The sequence below is a fragment of the Petaurus breviceps genome, unplaced genomic scaffold (assembly GCF_028583685.1).
Source record: "Petaurus breviceps papuanus isolate PSGF00001 unplaced genomic scaffold, PetGlider_PUasm1.0 90925, whole genome shotgun sequence".
NCBI classification, from domain to species: domain Eukaryota; kingdom Metazoa; phylum Chordata; class Mammalia; order Diprotodontia; family Petauridae; genus Petaurus; species Petaurus breviceps.
In genome coordinates, this window is record NW_027187380.1 from 18,354,669 (window position 1) to 18,363,082 (window position 8,414).

Here is an 8,414-nt window from a genome sequence, read left to right on the forward strand (position 1 = left end):
ATCTTCTACCTCTTCTGTATTCGTCACAATGTCTAGCAATAGCTACTCAATAAATACATTGATTTCAATGATCTCCTCTGAGGCTTATCTGCAGCAAAGTTAAATTCCAGCCTTTTCACTAGGCTAGGATGAGGTCTGGCTTTTAGTCCTGGCCATTTACTGACTATATGGGCTTCAACAATCACCTGACTTTCCCTATGCAACAGTTTTCTCTCCTGCATAATGGAGATAATAATGCCTGTGCTACTTATTTCACAGGCTTGGTGTGATAAAATGATATAATAGATGAAGCTTGAAAAAAATAAAAAAAGATGCTATATGTGAAAGATAACTTGTGCTAAAGCAAGACAAAAACCAGGAAATAATTCAGTTGCCAAACTATAATATTCCCAAACTGAATAAAAATTATTTGGCGATGTTTCACTGCTACAGATATCTATTATACCTCAAATAATGCAGAAAATTGAGAGTTGACTGTATAGAAGAACCAAACACTGGATTCACTGTCCAACTCAAAGGAGTTGGAGAGGCTACAAGTGGCTACCCTTTGGCTGTACAGTGAGACAAGTGTGCATACAACCATACAACATCGGAGGTGGGGGGAATGGATGTTTATGAAATGAATATACAGATCTCTAGAATAGGGGTCCCTGGTCAGGAGACACTCTGTGTATGTGGTAGAGGGATGGGACATTCACCTCCCCCTGGCCAGGAAGTGGGGTTCTGGGAGAGGCTCTGAGGATTAAAATCCTTTTTGAAGAAAGGCAAGCAACCATGTCTGCCCTGGTCTCTCAAGCCCAGTTTGGGAGCCCCAGGCTAAGGGAGGGCTAGGGGGGACAGGATGGGTGGGGGGGCAGATGGAGTATCATCATTTCTAGTCCACAGGAAAACTCATGAAATGAAACTCATTTAACATAAATGAAACTCATTTAACATGAAACTCATTTAGACCTGGCACATGGTCAAAGGCACAAGGTTTAAACACTGGAGGAGGGACAGAATTTTATCCCTTTGAAGAAAAATCCCACTCCACTGGAGTTGTCCCTAAGAATCCTTTCTACTGTTAGGGGGTCTTGCCCAAACCCATATGAGGGCCATGAGGCTGCATGCGCTCTAATACTCTGGTGAAGGAGAAGAAAAATGAACTCCTCTTCCAGGTCTTGAACCTTAGGATTCAGGCCATTCACAGGTACAACAGAGTGCTGCAACCATAGCATTACCCCCAGAAAACTGTTGGAATTGGGACCAGAATAGTGAAAGGGAGTGTCCAGGAGGTTGGAACAGGTCAGTTACATACTTCCGTTCTACCTTCTGCTGAAGACAAAGCTCCCTACCTGCAGAGACAATGGGTAGGTGATTGTTCATGTGGTAGCTGAGGAAGTGACTGATGCTTTCCAATTGGTGATCCTTTGTCCTAACTATGCCTTCAGCATCACCGAGCAGCAAAAGTCTGGGCTGAGCACTCTGCAAACCAGTAAAGACATGCTGGCCTGGGGTGGTCCTACTCTCCTGAACCAGGAACCTCAGCTGTGCCCTCTCCACCCCCGCCTCCTGCCTACTCAACTTCTGGTGGAACCAGAGATGCCCTCCGAGCTGCTCAGCCATTGGTCTTGTATCGGCACATGGGGGGGACACAAAGAGCATCTTCAAATATCTCAAAGAGGTCACGTGGGGTGCTGCCATTGGTAGTGAAGTTAGAGGGACCATCCAGACGTTTTTCCAGGTTCTGAACACTGACATAGGAGGAATCATCAAATAGTTCTCTAGCTGGTCCAGGAGTTGGGGAGCTGTTTTCGAATATCAGGGTCACCACCCGCTAGTTCTCCAACAGTCAAAGTGGCTCCTAGATGTTTAATGGTTGGGTGGAGGTGGACGAGGAACTGCAGGGTAAGCTCCATCCGGAAGCTTCGTGTCTATTACCCCGCCAAGATGGGGCTCCTTCCCTGGAAAGTCATTATGGGACTGATAGTCATGTGTCTCCTCTTCCTCCTCATCCCAAGCTGAGACATCAAAGTCAGTCATTCTGCTGTGGGGAGTGACAAGCTTGGGTGGGTTCCTGAGGTATTATTTGAAGCGCGGCTCAAAGACCTGGCCAATGGTGCTCATGACAGCCTGTGTTAGTCCTGGACACTCCAGGATGTGGCAGGCTCTCTGACTGACAGGATCTTTGGCAACACAGGCGGCATACTCCACAGTGTACGGATCCCTACCAGACTCAAATGAGATTGACTGCGTGTGGTGATTGGCAATGATGTGTTTACAGTCTGTAGCCATGAGGTTAAGGCTGCTGGTAGAAACGGGGTGATGCGCAGGCCAGCAAATTTTAGACTACTCCTCCCCAGTATGGAGTTGAGTGGGTGGCTACAGGGTTTTCTCCTTCCTGCAGCTCCTTTAATCCCTGGCACAGCTTCATATACCAGATTGATTTGCTACTTATTCAAGGTAGAATGCTAGTATGAAATCTTCTGTATATGATCTCTTCTTCATCTTCATAATACCCCTTGAACACTACTTACTCCTATAATGTTTTCTACATTTCTTTGGTGAATGAATCATATTCTGCATTGCAATATAAGTATAAGACATTTGTGTGTGCACTTATTTCATCTTCCCTACTTGATGGTGTGTTTTGTTAATCAGGGTCAATATGTTATTCACTTTTGTATTTCATTTAGTTGTTAATCAATAAATGTGCTAAATGAAAAAAAAATAAATTGGTGCAGCAATATAGGAACATTTATCATCCAAATAAAAATATGGTGACATAAACCAAAGCTTCCCAAGAGACCAATCTGGAAGTCATACAACTTTAAATGTATTTTCTTTTCTCCCCACAAATTTTGTTAAAATAGTGAGAAATATTTACAAAGTTGTCACAGAGGCAGTGTGTTGTAATGGATCAAGGGAATCCTCAAATCCAGGAAAACGTGAGTTCATAGTCTCACCTCTGACACACGCTGCCTGTGTCATCCTGGGAAAATCATTGAGCCTCTGAGTGTTCTAGGCAACTCTCTAAGACAGTAAGTTGCAGAAAAGGTTTTAACATTTATGAATCAAAGGAATTTCTGAGACTGCCAGTGGTGGGGCCAAGATGGTGGAATACAGGAAGCACTATAACTGACTTCTCCTAACATTCTCATCCAAAGAATGTTAAAATAACACCTTAAATTGAATTCTGGAGTGGCAGAGTTAAAAAAAAATAAAGAGTCAGGGTGAGACAGCTGTCCAGCTCAAGACAACTTAGGAGTTTAGAAGGAGAGGTCAGTGACATTGTGGTGAGCTCTGCCCTGGAGCACACATGGTGGCAACACTAGAAGTGGACCTTGGATGTGGCAACAGCATCAGCTTCAAGAACTCTTGAACCAGATATGGTAAGGGTATCAGACAAATGGTGAGAAAAAGATTACAGGGGTCCCCAGTGCTAGCAGTGGGTACAACACAGGGCAGTATTTGGCAACTCCATTGTTTATACCCACTTCCAGGTCACTTCCAGTGTAGAGAGGAGTGCTTGCTGACCCAGAGAAGTAAGGACCCAGAGAAGCAGTATCCTTTGCAGTCACAAGGAATCAGGGCCCTTGAGAAGTGAATCACTTTCTATAACAAGGGAACAGTGATCACACTTCTCCCCACATAACATCACCTTAGATGCACCAAAAACTTCCAAACCCTCGTAAACAACTCTGAAAAGAGTAGAGAAAAAAAGTCTGAATCTTGGAACTGTGCCATTCTACAGCCTCCCTTACCCTGACATGCCAAGGAATAGAGTACAACTTTAATATAAGTTCAAAGTTGAGAATTGGGGTGGAGAATAAACAATCAACAAATAAAGGACTTGATTAAAAAAAAAAGCTACTGTGATGACAGGGAAGATTGAGACACAAACTCAGAAGAAGATAGTGATGTCAGAATAGCTACAAGCAAAGCTTCAAAGAAAATCATGAATTTGATACAAGCCCCATGAGAATTCCTGGAAGAGCTAAAAAAAAAAAGATTTTAAAAATCAAAAGAGATAGAAGAACAATCAAGCAAAGAAATGATAGCGATGTAAGAAAATTATGAAAAGATAATTAACAGCTTAGTAAAAGAGGCACAGAAATACTAAAGAAAATAACACCTTGAAAGCAAATATAAACCAAATGGAGAAAAAAAAAGGAACAAAACTTCACTGATGAAAATAATTCTTTAAAAAGCAGAATTTGTCAAATGGAAAAAGAGGTACAAAAGCCCACTAAAGAAAATAATCCCTTAAAAAAATCAGAATTGGGCATGTGGGAGATAATGGTTTTTGTGAAATACCAAGAAGTAATAAAACAAAGTAAAACAAATGGAAAATAGAAGAAAATATTAATTTTATCTATCAGAAAAAATCTTGGAAAATAGAGCAGAGATAATTTAAAAATTATTGGACTCTCTGAAAGCCATTGATCAAAGAAAGAGCCTAGATATAATATTTCAAGAACTTATGAAGGAGTACTTCTTTTATATCCTAGAACCAGAAGTTAAAATAGAAATTGAAGGAATCCATCAAACATCCTCAGAAAGAGATCCCAAGATGAAAACTCCCAGAAATATTATAGCCAAATTCCAAAGCTCCCAGGTAAAAGAGAAAATACTTCAAGTATCCAGAAAGAAACTATTCAAATAAAATGTACCACAGACAGGCTCACACAAGATTTAGTAGCTACCATATTAAAGGAGCATAGGGTTTGAAATATGGTATTAAAAAAGGCAAAGGAACTAGTATTACAACCAAGAAGTTGTCAGCAAAAACTCAGCAAAACTAAGTATGAATCCATCAGGTGGCAAAATGGATATTTAGTGAAATAGAGGACTTTCAAGTATTCTTGGTTTAAAACAAACAAACAAACAAACAAAACAAAACAGAGCTGAATAGAAAATTTGACTTTCAAATATAAAACTTAAGAAAACATTAAAAAAGTAAACATGACAGATAAATCATAAGTAACTGTATTCAGTTCACCTATTTACATTCCTGTATTCAAAGATGAGTCATGTAACTCCTAAAAAAATACTTTATTAATACAATTAGAAGTACTACATAAACAGAGGATACAGGAATGAGTCAATTATGTTGTGATAATGTAAAAAAATGGATTCATTCAAAAGAAGAGGGATACACTGGGAGAAGGGGGAAGGGAAAGGAAAAATGGGGGAATTATCCCACATAAAAGAGATGCACAAAGAACTTTTAAAGTGGAGGAGTAAATGGTATTGTGAGGGGGCCAATGCTTGAACCTCTCATCTGGATTGATTCAAAGAGGCAAAAACACATATAAATCCTCTTTTCATTGTAGAAATCTTCCTTACCCAACAGTTAAAAAGGGAAATGTATAAGAGAAAGAGGAGTGGGGTGATAAAGAGAGGAAGATAAGGAAGATAACATAAGGAAGAAGCAAAACAGATTTTTGAGGTGGGGCAGGACAAAAAGAAAGAAAGGATAAAATAGAAGAAAAGGGATGGAGGGACAGTCACTATTGGTATTCATAATTTTGCATGTGAATAGGATGAATTCACCCAAGAAATTCAAAAAATGAATTCACCTAAGCAATTGTCAGAATGGATTAGAAAACAGCATCTAATAATATGCTGTTTATAAGAAACACACTTGAAAACAAGAAACACATAAGGAGTAAAAATTAGGGGCTGTAGTTGAATCTATTATGCTTTAACTGAAGTAAAAACAATAGAGGTAGCAATCATGATCTCAGACAAAGCATAAGTAAAAATAGATCTAATTTAACAAGATAAACAAGGAAACTACATCTTGCTAAAATGAACTATAGACAATGAAGAAATAACAATACTAAACATATATGCACAAAATGTCATAGCATCCAGGACTTGGAAGCTGGTTGAATGTGAGGATTGAAAGACAGAGAAGACTGAATAATGCCTTTCCATTTTCAAGCTTATGGGACGAAAGTATGGACAAAGGGGGCACTTCTAGAAGAAACTGGAAACTTAGGAATTGATTTAAGACTGTGGCAAGTTTCTGGGATTAGTTTTTGATATGTTACATTTGCTGGGCATCAGGAAGTCCATCTGGAAATGACCAGAATAGAGTTGGGATTGTGAAATTGAAGTACCAAGGATTCATGATAAAAAATGCTATCCACCTTCAGAAATATATCTGATAAAATCTAAGTACAGATTTAGGCATACGTTTTTCACTTTATGTTTCTTGATTATTATTTATAATTTATTTTACAATTTTGAAACATGACTAAGTGGGAGGAAAATAAAGAGTTTTCTTCCCTGGGAGTTCCCTAAACCAAAGTATTCACAGATCCCATCCTGTCCCTAAGAGAGACATCCAAGGATCTATGTAATATTACATTTACGTGTGCTTCGCTTCAGATGAACAGTCCTGATTTATAGTTCAGCTTGCTAAAGATCACTTAACATATTGAAAATTAGTTATGGTTTTTTCATAATAGGTTTGCCGCCAGAAAACAGGTGTTGTGAAAACCAACGCTAAAACTCCACAAAAATGGGCAAGGAAAAGACTCACATTAACATTGTCATCACTGGACACAAAGATTCGGGCAAGTCCACTACCACAGGCCACCTTATCTACAAATGTGGTGGAACTGATAAGAGAACCATTGAGAAGTTCAAGAAGGAGGCTGCTGAGATGGGAAAAGACTCCTTCAAATATGCCTGGGTCTTGGATAAACTGAAGGCTGAACGTAAGCATGGTATCACTATTGATATCTCCTTGTGGAAATTTGAGACCAGCAAGTACTATGTACCATTTTTGATGCTCCAGGACACAGAGACTTCTATCAAGAACATGATCACAGGCACATCTCAGGCTGATGTGCTGTCCTGATTGTTGCTGCCAGTGTTGGTGAATTTGAAGCTGGTATCTCAAAGAATGGGCAGACCCGTGAGCATGCCCTTCTGGCATACACATTAGGTGTAAAACAACTGATTGTTGGCATAAACAAAATGTATTCCACCGAGCCCCCTTACAGCCAGAAGAGATATGAGGAAATTGTCAAGGAAGTCAGTACCTATATTAAGTAATATATAATATGTAACCTATCAGGCTACAACCCTGACACAGTAGATTTTGTGCTAATTTCAGGTTGGAATGGTGACAACATGCTGGAGCCAAGCTCTAATATGCCTTGGTTCAAGGGATGGAAAGTCACTCGTAAGGATGGCAATGCTAATGGAACTATACTGCTTGAAGCTTTGGATTGCATTCTGCCACCGACTCATCCAACTGACAAGCCCCTTCATCTACCCCTCCAAGATGTCTACAAGATTGGTGGTATTGGTACTGTACCTGTTGGCCAAGTGGAAACTGGTGTTCTCAAACCAGGCATGGTGGTCACCTTTGCCCCAGTAAATATTACAACTGAAGTAAAGTCTGTTGAAATGCACCACGAAGCTTTGAGTGAGGCTCTGCCAGGCGATAACATTGGTTTCAATGTGAAGAATGTGTCTGTCAAAGATGTATGCCCTGGTAATGTGGCTGGTGATAGCAAGAATGACCCACCTATGGAAGCAGCTGGTTTCACGGCACAGGTTATTATCCTGAACCATCCAGGCCAAATCAGTGTTGGCTATGCCCTTGTTCTGGATTGTCACACTGCACACATTGCTTGCAAGTTTGCTGAACTGAAGGAAAAGTTCAATCATTGTTCTGGTAAGAAGCTGGAAGATGGCCCTAAGTTCCTCTGGGTCATTTTGCTGTTGCAGTTGGTGTTATCAAGGCAGTTGACAAGAAAGCTGCTGGAGCTGGCAAGGTCACAAAATCTGCCCAGAAGGCCCAGAAGGCTAAATGAATATTCTGTACAACACCTGCCACCCCAGTCTTAATCAGTGGTGGAAGAATGGTCTCAGTACTGTTTGTCTCAATTGGCCATTTAAGTTTAATAGTAAAAGACTGGTTAATGATTACAATGCATTGTAAAAGCTTCAGGAGGAAAGGAATATTTTTGTGGACCATTTGTTTTGTGGCAGTTTTAAGTTATTAGTTTTTAAAATCAGTAATTTTTAAATGGAAACAACTTGACCAAAAATCTGTCACAGAATTTTAAGACCATTAAAACAGTTTAATGTAAAAAAAAAAAGAAAATTAGTTATGAATGTGTTTATGGGAAGTGTGAGGAAAGAGAAAAAGGAAGTGGAGAGTAAATTGGATGAGAGTAATATAGAGGTCCTGCCATCTGTCTCTTATTTTCAAGGACAATTACAAAAATTCTTTAAGTAGTGTCTACTTTATGATGGGTTAAGGACATTGGTATAACTTTACCAATAGCTGTGATTAGAAGGAAGTGAAGAAAGAGGAAGACAAAAGGGAAGATGAATTGCAAGTATACAGTGCCTTAACATCCTTTACACTTTACAAAACTCTTCAGAGAAAAGTGATTCTGAGGAGG

The 8,414-nt window shown here is 39.7% G+C and overlaps 2 pseudogenes; one reads left to right on the plus strand and one right to left on the minus strand.

Moving 5' to 3' along the window:
• Positions 1-1,167: 1,167 nt before the first annotated feature.
• Positions 1,168-4,688, minus strand: LOC138152788 (SHC-transforming protein 1 pseudogene; annotated as a pseudogene).
• Positions 4,689-6,448: 1,760 nt separating this feature from the next.
• LOC138152580 (elongation factor 1-alpha 1 pseudogene) lies at positions 6,449-8,110 on the plus strand (annotated as a pseudogene).
• Positions 8,111-8,414: the final 304 nt, after the last annotated feature.